Below are 14,936 nucleotides of genomic sequence, written 5' to 3' on the forward strand. Positions count from 1 at the left end.
TGACTCCAGCAATCCCACTCCTGGGCATATATCAGGAGAAAACCATAATTCAAAAAGATACATGCATCCCAATGTTCACTGCAGCACTATTTACAATAGCCAGGACATGGAAGCCACCTAAATGTCCATCAACAGATGAATGGATAAAGAAGATGTGGTACATACACACAATGGAATATTACTCAGCCATAAAAAGGGAACAAAATAATGCCATCTGCAGCAATAAGGATGGACCCGGAGACTGTCATACTGAGTGAAGTAAGTCAGACAGAGAAAGACAAATATCATACGATGTTGCTTATACGTGGAATCTAAAAAAATGGTACAAATGAACTTATTTACAAAACGGGAAGAGGAAATTCTTGAATAAACTGTCCCAGGCAAGGCCGACGAGCAGGCAGACAGTCAGAGAGGCAGCACTCGGAGCGGAGAGAGGTCATCTCTCAGGGTCTGGAGTGTAAGCTGGGCCAGCCTTAGAAACAAGGCCCCTCCGACCTGAAGGGGAGCCCACCATGGTATGCAGATTCCATGCTGCCATCGCTCCGTCTGGGGTTGGACCTGTGAGAACCACGACGAGTGAATGAACAGACTTAGTGAGAATCCAGGCTCGTGCCAACTAATCAGCATTTACTAAACAACCGTGTATCCCAGATGCTTCCCTTTTTTGTCTGTCTTTTTTCACTGTGAAATATGTGCTTCGATGTCCAAGACTTTTTTTCCGATATGTCCTCGTGGAGGTATAACTGACATTCACTGACCTGCACACATTCAAAGTGCACAATTTGACGAGTTTGACATACAAACACCCATGAAACCATGAGCACCAAAATGTCCCCGTGCCTCTCCATCACTGGTCCCTCTCGTCCCTCTCCACCCCTCCATTTCCAGGCGGCCACTGGACTTCTTTCTGCCACTATACATTAGTTTGCATCTTCCAGAATTTCAGACAAATGGAATCGTGCAGCATGTGCTCGTCTCTGGCGCCGGCCAGGTGATGTCTGACTTTTTAAGGAGCCGCCAAGCCGTATTCCAAAGTGGCGGCACCATTTTCCTTTCCCGCCTGCGGTGTGGGAGGCTTCCAGGGTCTGCACGTCTCCGTCAGCCCTCCAGATGCATCAGTCTTGTCCATCTCGGCGCCCCCGCAACGGGCATGAGGTGCACCGGCCGCATTTCCCCGGTGACCCGGGGGTCGCGGAAGATGCTCCGCCGTCACTGTCCGGCTTGACCCCGCGGCTGGCCTGCGGGCTGGGCGGGCTGACCCCGTCAGGCACGGAGGCAGCTCCGGCTCAGCGCCCGTGGTCGCCAGCGGCTGCGCGGCAGAGCCCCCTTCGCCCCTCTCGCTCAGCTCCTGCCTCCTGCGCCGGCGCGTGCTCCGTGACCCCGTGAACTCTGAGCCGCGGCTGGGCCTCCAGTCAGGGCCGGAGCACGCGAGCTTCTGGAAGGGATCCGTCTGCGGGGACGAGTCAGCCAGGCCCCCCGCGGCTCCGTCTGCAGGAGCAACACACACGTCAGCACTTAGCACCGAGCCCGGCCGGCTGCCTCCCTCCGCGGAGAAGGGCTCCCTCGCCGCTGCGTTTCCGCACACTCCGCCTCCGGGCTCGCGAGCCAGGCCTCCTGGAGCTCAGGCCGCTGGGACGTCTCCGGAGGCCGCGGGTCCGCAGGCGCGCGCGGCCCAGGTGTCCTCGGGGTGTAGACAGGCCTCCTCAGCCGGCGGGCCACGTCAGACCCGGCTGGTGGCGGAGGAGGAACCGCGGTCAGCTGGGCCAAAGGCCCCTGAAGGTCTGAGGGAGATGCAGACAGTGGGTCGGGGAGGTGGGAGGAGAAAGCGCACGGCGCCTCTCCCCAGCCAGCGGCCTCCTACCTGCGGCAAGGGCTCAAGGCGAAAGGCGAGAGGTGCCCATTTTAAATCAAATTCAGGCCTGGACCTTTGAAATTCCTGGACTGAGCCCATTTTGTCAACTAAGAGCCACCAGAAAGGCCACAGGACTGGAGTGTTCAGAGGGAGGAGACGCTGCCTGGTGGTTTCGTCCCACGAGTCCAGCTCATGCGGCGTGTTGGTCTGCTTTGGTCTGAAGGAACGAGGCCAATCGAAGAGCTCCTGACAGGTGTGCCTTGGTCTCTTACCTGTGCGACTAGCCTGGCTGGTAAGTGGTGGAAGGATGTGACCCAGACCTGTCCAACTCAAAGCTCCCACGTGTGTCTGCCTCGGAGGGAAGCTTCCTGTCCGGTAAGAGGAGAAGGCCATGAATGCAGCTAAAATAAAGTAGGATTGAGTAAGTGCTACCATAAAACCCACAAGCTGGAAGCTGCCCTAGAATAGAAGAGGAAGCCATGTCTGAGGGTGCTGGGGAAGAGTAGAAACCAGGGAAGGCTCCCCTGAGGAGGTGGCGTCTACACTGGGCCTGGAAGGGAGAACGTCAATAAGCAGAGAAAGGAAATAATTTTTCATGGGTTTTAAAAAAAATTTTGTTGATTGATGGATTGAGTTTTGGCTGCGTTGGGTCTTTGTTGCTGTGCACGGGCTTTCTCTAGTTGCGGCGAGCGGGGGCTACTCTTCGTTGCGGTGTGTGCGCTTCTTATTGCTGTGGCTTCTCCAGTTGTGGAGCACAAGCTCTAGGTGCACGGGCTTCAGTAGTTGCAGCACACGGGCTCAGTAGTTGTGGCTTGCGGGCTCTAGAGCACGGGCTCAGTATTTGTGGCGCATGGGCTTAGTTGCTCCGCAGCATGTGGGAATCTTCCCGGACCAGGGATCGAACCCGTGTCCCCTGCATTGGCAGGCGGATTCTTTTTTATTTATTTATTTATTTACTTACTTACTTACTTAACGGCTGTGTTGGGTCTTCGTTTCTGTGCGAGAGCTTTCTCTAGTTGCGGCAAGTGGGGGCCCCTCTTCATGGCGGTGCGCGGGCCTCTCATTATCACGGCCTCTCTTGTTGCAGAGCACAGGCTCCAGACACGCAGGCTCAGTAATTGTGGCTCACAGGCCTAGTTGCTCCACGGCATGTGGGATCTTCCCAGACCAGGGCTCGAACCCGTGTCCTCTGCATTGGCAGGCAGATTCTCAACAACTGCGCCACCAGGGAAGCCCCGGCAGGCGGATGCTTAACTACTGTGCCACCAGGGAAATCCTTTCATGGGTTTTTAATTTACTTCTTCCCGTAACTCTCCCCTCATCCCCCTTTAATGGACTGTATTGGGAAGGAGCTCGAACAAAGCGGGGCCTTTCCTTATCTAGATTTTGCCATTTCACGTGAAAAAAACCCCAAATCACCTCTAATTTTCCTCCTTGGGAAGCTTTCTTCTAAAACACTCATCCGTTCAATGCCTATTTATTAAGCACCAACTACATACCAGGCACTAGTAGCTCTTCATGGCTTAACCCACTTAACCTCGACAATCCTTTGAAGTGGGTACCAGTATTACTCCCATTTTACAGATGAGGAAGCTCAGGGACACAGAGATTAATTGCCCAAGGCTCCTGGTGAGTAACTGGCAGAGCTGGGATTTGGGCCCAAGTAGTTGGGCCCCTGAGTCTAAAAGCTGGACCATCACCCTCTATTGCCCTTTCTTTAATAGAAAACTCAGGGTGACTGGCCATTTGGAAAGGGGGAGAAAATGTGCCACCACTATTCAGGTGGTCTCCCATAAACTGACGCAATACTTCCCCGTGTCTGAGGCAGCTCCTTCTGCGCAGCCACAGTTAGCTTCATGGCTCCAGCCTGTGGTCAGAGCATCTGCTCCCACCACTCATGGGGCGAAATTGTCAGAAGAGGGAAAAACCATACAGCAGGTGTGGGGCAAGGAAGGGCTGGTCTCTCCCTAGGCACCAGGAGCCGCCTGGGGAGCTTGGGCTCCAGAAAGGCCTCTAGCACAGGCCAGCTTGACTTCCCCTGAGGGACCTGCAGGACCCAAGGGATGAAGGAACCGAGACTCCCCACGGCCACCCTAACATGAGTGTAGCTGATCATGTCAGCCTCCCGTGACCTCTCCCTGGCCCAGATGCTCCACGGGGTCCTCCCAGCCCTAACCCCACACACGCAATCAGTCGTCCGGCTTCTGCCGCGCTCCCTGCATGCTAACCTTCCGGCTCCCACCCCATCACCTGAGGCCCTCAGCATGTCTTACCTGAACAGCTGCAATAACTTCCTAATCAGTTTTCCTGTCTCCAGGCCTGCGACCCCTTAAGTCATCTTCCAGCTCCCAATTCACTTCTTAAAGTGAAACTCATTGTATTGCTTCCCCACCTCAAGAGCCTTTGGGGGCTCCCCAGTAACCTACTGAAATAAGCATTAACTGCTCAACTTGGCAGTCAAGCTGGCACGCATCCATCCCAGGCCACCAGCCTTCACCGGCACAGAGGAAGTGAGAACAGTGTGCTGCAGGCTTAGGGGTCAAGTCCTAGCTCTAGCACTTGCAAACAGGGTTACCTGGAGTAAGTCCCGTAAAGTCTTAGAGCCTCACTTTCCTCATCTGTTAAGGGGAGATAGGAAACAACCTCCCAGACTTGCTAGGAGGCGTAAATGGGGAGATGCATGTAAGTGCTCAGCAAATGTCCCCTCCTTCCCTCTGTAGAGAGGTGTCCATTGGCTGAGCTGCCTCGGAAGCAGGGTGAGGACAAAGCAGGTGGATTTGGCCAGGGGAGATGAGTTCCCCTCTGCGCTTTCATATCTACATAAAGAATTTCACAGATGTTTTCCGCAGTGAAATTAGATCCTGACACATATTCAGGGGACTCCCAGCAGGTGTTTCTCCAAGAACAGAGAGTATGGGGTGGTGGGGACACACCTCCAGACCATCAAGGCCGCAGGCGCTGAGTCACCAGCCCGGCCCAGACATAACCGGCACCATGAGGAAAAGCAAACAGCATCAAATCCGCGAGAAGACCATTTACAGAATTCATGGGGGCAGGGAGCACAAGCCTGTTCCTTTCCCACCTTGGCAGTAGAGATGGAAGGGCTGATTTGCCCAGTAAGACATGAATCATGGAGGAGCCAGTGCAGATCCCCTGGCCTCAGCAGTCCTGCCCTTTTTGTGCCACGGGCCCCTTTAGTAGTCTGGTTACTGCCAATATTATTTTTGAATGAATGAAATAAAATACATAGGATTTAAAAGGAAACCAATTATATTGAAAGACACTTGACAGAGAATGCGCAGTATGGTAGCATAGGAGTGTCATTAGGGAAACATTAGATAACAGGATAGCAGCAGACGTCAGCCTTGGTTTGACTGTGTGATGATGCACGTACCCTAGATTTGGAGCCGCCCATAACAACTGTCATGTTATCTGAACATATCTGTGACTGCACGGTGATAAAGACACTAATAATGCACTATTAAGTGCTTTGGTTTGTTGCCCACATGTATGATTGAAAGAAATGACAAATTTCAGTTTGAGATTAGGGAAATTACAGATGCTTTTTTTTTTTTTTTTTTTTTGCGGTACGCGGGACTCTCACTGTTGTGGCCTCTTCGTTGCGGAGCACAGGCTCCGGACGCGCAGGCTCAGCGGCCGTGGCTCACGGGCCCAGCCGCTCCGCGGCATGTGGGATCTTCCCGGACCGGGGCATGAACCCGTGTCCCCTGCATCGGCAGGTGGACTCTCAACCACTGCGCCACCAGGGAAGCCCCCAGATGCATTTTTTCTGAGTAAGGTTATAGAAAATACTATGGCCCCTGTTCTGTTCTGTCTCCCCATCTCGTGCACCTATACGCACACAGATATCTCACTCTGGGGGAGCCAGTTGTCCTGAGAGACTCTACGTGGAGTCTGGAGGTGCTCAGGAAGGAACTGAGGACTCCAGCCAATAGCCACTTGAGTGACCCTTTTGGAGGTGGGTCCTTGAACCCCTTTCAAGACTTTTGATGATGCCGGTCTGGCCCACAGCTTGACTGCAGCCTCGTGAGAGACCCTGAGCCAGAACTACCCAGCTCAGCCACTGCCGGATTCCTGACCCTCAGAAACGGTGGGAGAGAATAAACTGTGGATCAGTAGATAATACATCAGCCTCTGATTTCTCACTACCCCGGCCGCAGAAGCCCCGACCACTCGGGAGTGCCGGGCCACCATCCCTGTGTGCGCCCAGCACGTCCAGGCACAGGCAGACATTGCTAAGGGCCTCTGGAAGTAACCGAGGACGGGCGTCTTTGAGGATGCTCGGGGGCCTCCAGGTGAAGGCAGACCAGAGAATACGATTTGCTACAGAACGGTGCTTGTGATCATTTTCGCCAGGTGCTCTCTGGCCAGGGAGAATACGAATCTCACATCTGCTAAGTGCACTTCTCAGTGTAAATTCTCCCAAAGGTAAATATTATGAACTTTTAATAGGATCCAGGTTTATCTAATATTTGTGGAGCACTTACTAAGTACCACGTACCTAATCCTTACCAAAGCCCTGTGAGGGGTGGCTGTTCATCTCACTTTTGGATGAAGAAACTGAGGGTCAGAGGTAAAGGAATTTGCCCAGTTTCAAAGCTAGTGAGTGATAGAAAAGGAATTCAAACCCAAAGTCTTTGGATTCTAAGTGGCCTTTCCACCGTACCATGCTGCTTCCCTCAGGGCAGGAGGGGTCAGAGAGAGGGTGGGGACGTAGCACAGCCCTCCCCAAGGTGCGGGGAGGAGGCCACGGTTCTGGATTCATCAGGATCTCTACTGGCTCCCTCTTGAATCCTCTCTTCTGCTGCAGGAAAGAAGACAGGAAACTCACAGGTGCGTGGAGGCCTGTCCACGGTGGGCTGAGGGAGTGGCCCTGGAGATCACAGCAGGGGATCCCCAAACGTTCAAAACATTTTTATTTATGTTAAAATAATACTTTCACATAGTTCAAAAATTCATACTGTATACCTTTTCCACTCCTGTCCTTCAACTAACTATTCCCCTTTCCCAGAGGCAACTAAGAAACCCAAGGTTTCCTGGGTACTTGTATTAGTGTCCTCTTGCTGCTGTAACAAATTGCCACACGTTTAGTGGCTCAAAATAACACAAATGGGGCTTCCCTGGTGGCGCAGTGGTTGGGAGTCCGCCTGCCGATGCAGGGGACACGGGTTCGGGCCCCGGTCCGGGAAGATCCCACATGCCGCGGAGCGGCTGGGCCCGTGAGCCATGGCCTCTGAGCCTGCGCGTCCGGAGCCTGTGCTCCGCAACGGGAGAGGCCACAACAGCGAGAGGCCCGCGTACTGCAAAAAAACAAAACAAAACAAAACACAAATTTATTACCTTTTAGTTCTGTAGGTTGGAAGTCTGACACAGATCTTATTGGCTAAAATCGAGGTGTCATGCATTTTAATTTAAAACTTAAAAAGCAATGTTGCACGTTCAAATGTGGTATATACCTAATTTTAACCTACTGAAAATGTGCAACCTATTAATTGCCCTGCTTCATGACCATCATTTATTTTTAAGGAAATAGGATGCATAGCATATAACAAAAGTAACTATCGCTTTGTGAAAAAATAAAAATCACAGCAGGGGGAAGGGTGGGATCCAGGAGGGAGCGTGGGACGCTGGTGTAGTGACGGGGATACAGTCAGATCCAGTGTGACTTCAGGCTTTCCAAGAGCCAGAGCTGACAGCGCAGGGGCTGCCTTGGAGGAGGGGCTTCCAGCCCGCAGGGCCTTCTGCCGGGGTGGGGAAAGGGAGGTGAGGGTCGCAGAGGACATCACCCTCCAGTGGGGCAGGCTCCCCACATTTTGAGCGTGGAGACCCTTTTGAGACATTTTATAACACTGTTTTACATCAAAGCCCCTCGTGATGATGATTGTGCTTTTAGTATCCATCATCTGAGGAAATGTGCGAGGATGAAAAGCCATTATAAATTTAGGAATGCCTTTAAAAAACTATCTTTTATTAAACACGGCAGCTTCTACAGATGTGTTTAAAAATAATAAGTACAGAGCCAGGCTTGGAAATATGCCAATCCCTCAAATGTGTCATTCTCTTCCCTTGGGAAGAGAACCTGGTGGCAAACACATCACCCACCACTGGGTACCACCAGACCAGAAGCCAAGCATCTCGCTGCTGAAGTGCTGCCCCTTCCCTGGGTGGTCCAAACCCACCTCAGTTACTCTGCAGTGCCAGAGGCTCCCTCCACGAGGGAGGTTGCCCCAGGAGAGCAGCTATTCCTGTAGTACATTTAAGGTTCCCAGGCAGCCCTCGACTAACTCAGGCCCCTGTGGATACCCTGCACAGCCTGCTCAGCGGGAGAGGAAGCCCAGAGCCAGCTGGACTGGCCACCTGCTGCCATCGCCCTGACCCCCTCTTTCAATGCTCACTAGTGACTTCCCTGAGGCCCCTTTCAAGGCCGGCATCACTAACCTCTCCTGAGGTCCGCAGCTCAGAAGCACGTGTTCAAGGCCCCCAGGAAGAGGGGTGATCTGACTGACTGGAGAGATTTTAAAAATACTGGAAAGGCAGAGCCCCTTCTTTTTTAAAAAAAAATTTATTATTTATTTAATTTATTTATTTTTGGCTGCACTGGGTCTTCGTTGCTGCACGCGGGCTTTCTCTAGGTGCGGCGAGCGGGGGCTACTCTTCGTTGCGGTGCGCGGGCTTCTCATTGCGGTGGCTTCTCTTGTTGTAGAGCACAGGCTCTAGGCACACAGGCTTCAGTAGTTGTGGCACGCGGGCTCTGTAGTTGTGGCTCACGGGCTGTAGACCGCAGACTCAGTAGTTGTGGCGCACGGGCTTAGTTGCTCCGCGGCATGTGGGATCTTCCCGGACCAGGGCTCGAACCCGTGTCCCCTGCATGGGCAGGCGGCTTCTTAACCATTACGCCACCAGTGAAATCCCAGAGCCCCTTCTTAAAAAGAATGCCCTGGCTTCACTTTGGCTCAATCCTGGAGAGACCACCATTAAATTGTCCATATTTGTGTATTCATTTTGCAGAGACCCAAATTCAAACACAAATGCCCACAAGGGAATTAAAACCTTAAATACTCACGGGCTGTGGAGCGTATCCCCCTGGAATGCAAGGTTCCTGGTGGGGCAGGAACCATGTGTGAGTTGTCTTTGTATTTCCATGCCTGCCCCACAGCAAGGGCTCCGGACCTGTTGGACGGATGGATGGATGGATGGATGGATGGATGGATGATGGATGGATGGATGAACAAGGAGTGAAAAATACACAAATAGAGGGGAGAGGAAAATCAAAAAAGTCTGTGTCCTTGCTTGTTTCTGGGAAAGAAGCACGCTGCTCCGGACCTCCCACCATGTTTGTGCCTGGACAGTGGGTCCCGGGACCTCCTCAATGGCGTCGGCCATCTGTGCAGAGAAACAGCTACCTGGGCCCACAGGCCCGAATAGAGGTCAGGCTGCCTCTGCTTCCCGAGCACGCACGTCACCTGGGGAGGGAGAGGGAGCCCCGGGGTGAGATCAGGCCCCCCTCCTTGGGAGGAAGGGGCATATGGGTCAGTGAGAGGGCTGATCCCGTCCTGGGGCTAGGAAAATCAAAGGTGCCGGCAATCCTAAGAGAATCAGAAAGCAGAGCAGCCGGTCTGTAAAAGCAGGGCCTGGGGCCACCTCTCCACAGGGGCTTTCTGGAATGGGACCGCAGGCTTATCTCTAATCTGCAGAACCAGGCTTGCAGATAAGGGAAGCCTCATGCCAAGAGATGCCGCCCTCCCTGGCTGCACAGCCACAGGAGGGAGCTGGGAGAGCCTCTCTTTCCCCTGCTGCTCCCCTGGGGCCTCCACGTGCCTACAAGCAGAGCGACATCATGTGAGGATTCCTCTGGTTGTTAAACGGATGCAGTCACTGCAAAGGGACAGCAAGAGAGCCGTCTGACAGGACCATGAATCTTTCAGTGCCGTCCGTCTACGATAGGAAAGGAGGCTTTCACTCCCAGGCCTGCCAGGCTGCCTGAGGATGCGCTGAGGGTGCAGACCTATTGGGTCACCTAGGCCAGCCAACTGGTTCCCTCTGAGTCTTAGTTTCCTTACTTGTAAAATGATAATAACCCCTTTCTCGTAAGGTTAGGATGAGAACAAGAAATAAGGTGGGTGTGTCAGGCCCACATGCCTCTGGCTCCCCTTCCCTGCCAACAAACCAGAAGCCAGCTTCATTCAGGTATCCCCGTGCTTCAGGAGAGGCAGTGCGTCTTCCCAGCTCAACAAGCGTGCGTCCTGACTGCGCTAAGCCAGCTATGGCAAGCCCATTTCATCTCAATGGGTAGTTTATGAATAGGCATGTAATTTTATTCTGGCTAAGGGGCCAGGAGGGGAAGCATCTGGGGGAATTTGCAGATGTTTCCTTCATCTTAAAAAGAACCATAAGGAAGGGACTGGCTCTTTTGATGGCCTTTGGGTGTTGTTAGATAAGGATGTGATACTTGGAGCTGCTGCAGCCATGTTTTAACATAAAGGGATAATACTGAACAAAAAAGCCAAGAGGTTAAAGATGGCGGAGCACAAAGATGAAAAGAACCCCGGTGCTTGGTGGCAAAGTTGAGCTGTTGAATTAATTGCCCTTGGAATGTTCCCACCTTGGGACATCTTGTTAAGTGAAAGAATCCTATCCTACGGTTCAATGCACAGTATAGTGGTGGTCCCGAGTGTAGGCTCGGAGCTAGACTGCCAAATCCAGGCTCTACCACTTACGACTTTTAGCACGCTTATCTCTTTCAGTCTTCCCATCTGTAAAATGGGCATGGAGATAATAACTATATCTACTTTATGAGATTGTTGCAGGATTAAAAGGGTTAATATGTTGGCCATTATTATTACAAGCCATTTGGGGTCTTTTCTGCTTTTTATAGCTGAAAGCATCCTGATACATTAAGCGCCGAGCACTGAGTAGGTATCCAATCAGTAGAAGCTGTGTCCACTACTTACTAGACTGAAGGAATGTGTGCGTGTGTGTAAAAATGGCAAAAATGATCAAATGAGCTTCTCAAGGCACCAAGGCTGGCACTGGAGAGGCAGGGGGTCGAATAAGGGGCAGCTCAGGAGTGACATGTGAGGAGTAGCAGAGGACAGTCCTGTGCGCGCACCAAGAGCAGGTACTGCTGGCCAGGACTTGTTCCCTGTGCGTGAAGGCCAGACAAGATCAGACAGGAGCAGAGATCATCCCAGAAACAGATCCAGGCCTCTGTGGACCTGGGCTGGGGGGGCGGGATAGCCAGTGCTGAGCTGGAGCCAGAATAGGGAGTGAGGGCCCAAACGAAAAAGCCTTGGTTTCCAGTGAGAGGAATACTCTCGCACTGAAGTATGAGAAGGGTTGTAAGGTGGACTAGAAGGGAAGCTGGGAGCAAAGAGGAAAGCTTCTGATTACGGGGGACACCCCCCCGAATCAGAAGGAACTGAATACTGAAAAACCCTCCAGGTGACGGGAACCATTGCGGTTGAGTCCCCAGTGGCCAGAAAGCCAGCAGGGGGGCCATTATCTTGGACTTGGAGGAGGCTTTGGAGGAGCACAGGAGAAGACAGTGCAACGCAAAAGACCTGTGCAGCGGCAGCCCGGGCCAGTCCCCGGCCCAGCGTGCGATTCAGGCCAGCCCTGGACTCAAGACTCAGCCACGTCGAAAGTCGCAGAGAGGTTTCTGGCAGACTCTTGGCTGTTCAAGGAGTCCCAGAGGTTCATATCTTTTCAAGGAGAAGGAGGAAAAATGTGACCCCGTCCCTGCTCTGCACCCTACATTCCCCCACAGATCAATCGCTTTATAATGCACAAATACAGTAAACAGTGACCGTCTCTGAAAGAGAAAAATGAAATTTCCTTAAATCCTTCTTTATCTCTGGCATTGGAAAGACTCAACCCCAGTGTGGTTAGTTAAGGAAACACTCTACGAACCTCTCTGGGAAGGACATAAAGAAGGTGGCGGCCCAGCAAGGCCTCCTGTGGACTGGGACTCATCCAGTGACAATCAGAAAATTTCAGAGAGTATGGAATTTAGGACCAGACTGTTCCTGAGTCATCCAGGTCAGCACCTTTGGCTGCCATGTGGGAAGAGGAGCCCCAGAGAAGTAAGCACCCCAGGAGCCCAAGTCACCCTGGGGGCATCTAGCCCAACTGGCTCATTTTCTAGTCGAGGTAACTGAAGCCTGGCCAGCTTCAAAGATTGACCTCCAGCAGCTCAGCAGACTGGGGCAGAGGATGACCAGGTCTCTGAGTCTGAGGCCCTTTCTTCTTTACATTCCTCCTCCCCAATTCCCCACCTTCCTGTATTGTTGAGAAATCAACCCACAAATGCCTGTCTCCTTCCCCATCCTATGCAGACAGTATTCCAGACTGTTACAACCTCGAATAACAGCCCCCTCGGTTCCCCGAGTGAACATTTCCATTTTTTCAAAACTCTGCATTGATGCAGTGGTTTCACAACATCTGAATTATATGTTTTCAAGAGCAACTCTTGCAAAACATGCAATTTCGCGAAGAACACTGTTTGGAGCTTCAGCGATGACTCCCCTACCCAATTAGAAAAGCAGAGTTTGGCTCCAGGGCAAGTCGAGATTTTTAAACCTTCATGACAAATTTGCATAAACACTCTCTTTTAAAATGAAAATTGCAAAGGAAAGCCCAGGCTTCAGATGACAGGCTCTGCTGTAACGCAAGGTTCACTGAAACTCAGCTCTAATTTAAATGTTTCTCTTTCCAGAAGATGGGTTTGGAAGAGCCTTCTGGCCATACCGGACCCTGGCAGAGATAAGGAGGTGGATTTTTGGAGCCAAAGCTGGATCTTGACCAGCCTCAAGTCTCAGATTCAGTCTTAGACCCCGACGGGCCTCGTGGGCCCCTGGAGCACAACCCAGCCAGTGGTTTCTGGGCAAGGAAGAGCCCGAGGACTCACCTGGGGGGCTGCCTGGGGGGAAATGGGGGACACGGTGGCTGCTGACAAAATAGCTCATGGTTTGAGCCTGTCCAGGAATGAACAGAGTTGGCCAAAGACAGGAGAAAGATCATGTTCTTGGATTTTTGCGAACCTAAGGTCAAATTATCGGCTAAGGCCACCTTATTGATGTGTGACCCTGGGCAAGTCACTCATCTTCCCTGAGGCCTCATTTAGCACCTCTCTTCAGTGGCACTAACAATATACGCTGTGGGCATGTTGTAATAACAGAGGTCACAGAGACTTTGCCGTTGCAGGGAGTGGACAGCATGATTTGGGGGAAAGTGGGGTGGCGAAAACTCTCAAAGATTGGAAATTAGTGAATTCTGCTATGGGGACACCAGAATTCCCAACCTGCTCATTATTTGACCTGAATTCTGTTCCGAACGTATATGAGTGTGATGTATTCCTCACTGGGCTTAGTAGCACTGTGATAAGGACCAGATGTTAGACTCTTTTTAGAGGGTCTTTTTAGAGGGTCTGTGGAGGTAGGAGGGTAGCAGTGTCCTGAATTAGAAAGAGCACTGAACCGCGGGTCCAAAGAGCAGGTGTGACATCCACTCTGGTCTTAATAACTATGGCCTAGACCTTTCCCATCTCTGGGGTTCACGCCCACCTCTGGGGCTGGAACAGTGGTTCTCTATCCTGGCTGCACGTTAGAACCACTTGGGGGGCTTTAAAAGCATATCAGCGCCCAGGCCTCATTCCCAGAGGCTCTGATTTATCTGATCCAGGGTGGGGTGCAGGCATGCGCATTCCCCGCTGATTCTAACGGGCAGCCGGGATGGAGAACCCCAAGACCTCCATGCCTTTGCGGCCTCACCTTCTCTGATGCCCAGGAAAGATAAGATGCAGAGCACAGTGGAACAGGCCCTCCGGGGGTCAGTAGACTTCAACACCATTGTCTTGCTGTGTGGCCTTGGGAAAGTCACCCGTCCTCAGTGGGCAGCAGCTTGTCCCGCCTGCAAAGCGGAGAGAGGGAGAAATTCAGGGCCAGTTTCAAATGACGTGAGGCAATGCGTCTGGCGGCTCTGTGATCCTGAGACCCAGACCCTCCACCACAATAGAGACCGTCGGGCTCAGTTTCCCTGGAAACCCAGGCCCAGAGGTTCCGAAGACCTGTGCTCTATGAACTCCCGTTGATCTTCCCCTGAGCCTGGGAGAGACTCGAAGGGAAATTACGAATAGTGCTGCTGTAAACATTCTTGTGCGTGTCTTTTCATGAACATAGGAACGCATTTCTATCCAGGAGTGGAACACCTAGGACGCAGGATATGCGTGGACGCAGCTTCAGAGGGAAAAGCCTCCTGAGAAGGCAGCGTTTGAGTCAAGGAGGGAGGGAGCTGCCCTGTGATGTACGCAGAGGATGGTTCAGGAAGGAGCGGCCAGGGCAAGAGCTGGGTCCTGGGAGCCTGGCCATGTGCCCAGGAGCCACAAGATCGCCAGCGCCTGGAGGGAAGTGAAGGCAGAGAGCTGAGATGGAGGAGGGGCCCGGGTGACTCCAGGCTGCCGGCTGAGGTTAGCCTGGGGAGGACACGGTGAGGGTGAGCTCAGCAGTGCTGCTCTGAGCAGGATATGCTGAGATGCCCACTAGACCGTCCAGTGCGGCGTCTGCGTACGCTGCGGAAATGAGTCTGGAGTTTGTGGGAGGGGCTGGTCAAACAGTGACAGCACACGTACATGCTAATGGGAATAAAGCACTAGAGAGGAAAAGTTGATGCAGGTGACAGAGGAGAGGCTGGGATCTGGTGCACATCTGTACCTGAGAAGGAGCGTGCACAGGTCGTGGAATAAGGCTGGCGGAGGAACTGATGGAGATTTGGAGGGAGGAGAGGGCTGAATTCATCACCAAGAGAGTGGAGGAGTGACTGGGTAGGGGAAACGTTGGGTTGCCAGGAAACTCAAAGATTTAGTGGTTGTGAATGAGGGTCATGTGTGATTCAAGTTTGGCGGTTGTAGATTACAGCTGTGATGACCGAGAGGTCATCACCACTGGTGGTGACAAGGCTAGATTTTTTTTTTTTTTTTTTTTTTTTTTTTTTTGCGGTACGCGGGCCTCTCACCATTGTGGCTTCTCCCGTTGCGGAGCACAGGCTCCGGACGCGCAGGCTCAGCGAC

The 14,936-nt window shown here is 52.4% G+C and overlaps 1 long non-coding RNA gene across 5 annotated transcripts in view; it reads left to right on the plus strand.

The window, feature by feature from the left end:
* LOC109551213 (uncharacterized) overlaps window positions 1-14,936 on the plus strand; it is a 120,415-nt gene that overhangs the window by 75,949 nt on the left and 29,530 nt on the right. For 3 of the 5 annotated variants that reach the window (XR_012325862.1, XR_012325861.1, XR_012325859.1), the window contains exon 4: window positions 1-14,936. This exon is cut by the window's right edge. The exons of 1 other annotated variant lie outside the window; for it this stretch is intronic. This is a non-coding gene — a long non-coding RNA (uncharacterized lncRNA). One more of the 5 variants, XR_012325860.1, reaches the window with a different exon arrangement.

This window comes from Tursiops truncatus, chromosome 14 (assembly GCF_011762595.2).
Source record: "Tursiops truncatus isolate mTurTru1 chromosome 14, mTurTru1.mat.Y, whole genome shotgun sequence".
NCBI classification, from domain to species: Eukaryota; Metazoa; Chordata; class Mammalia; order Artiodactyla; family Delphinidae; genus Tursiops; species Tursiops truncatus.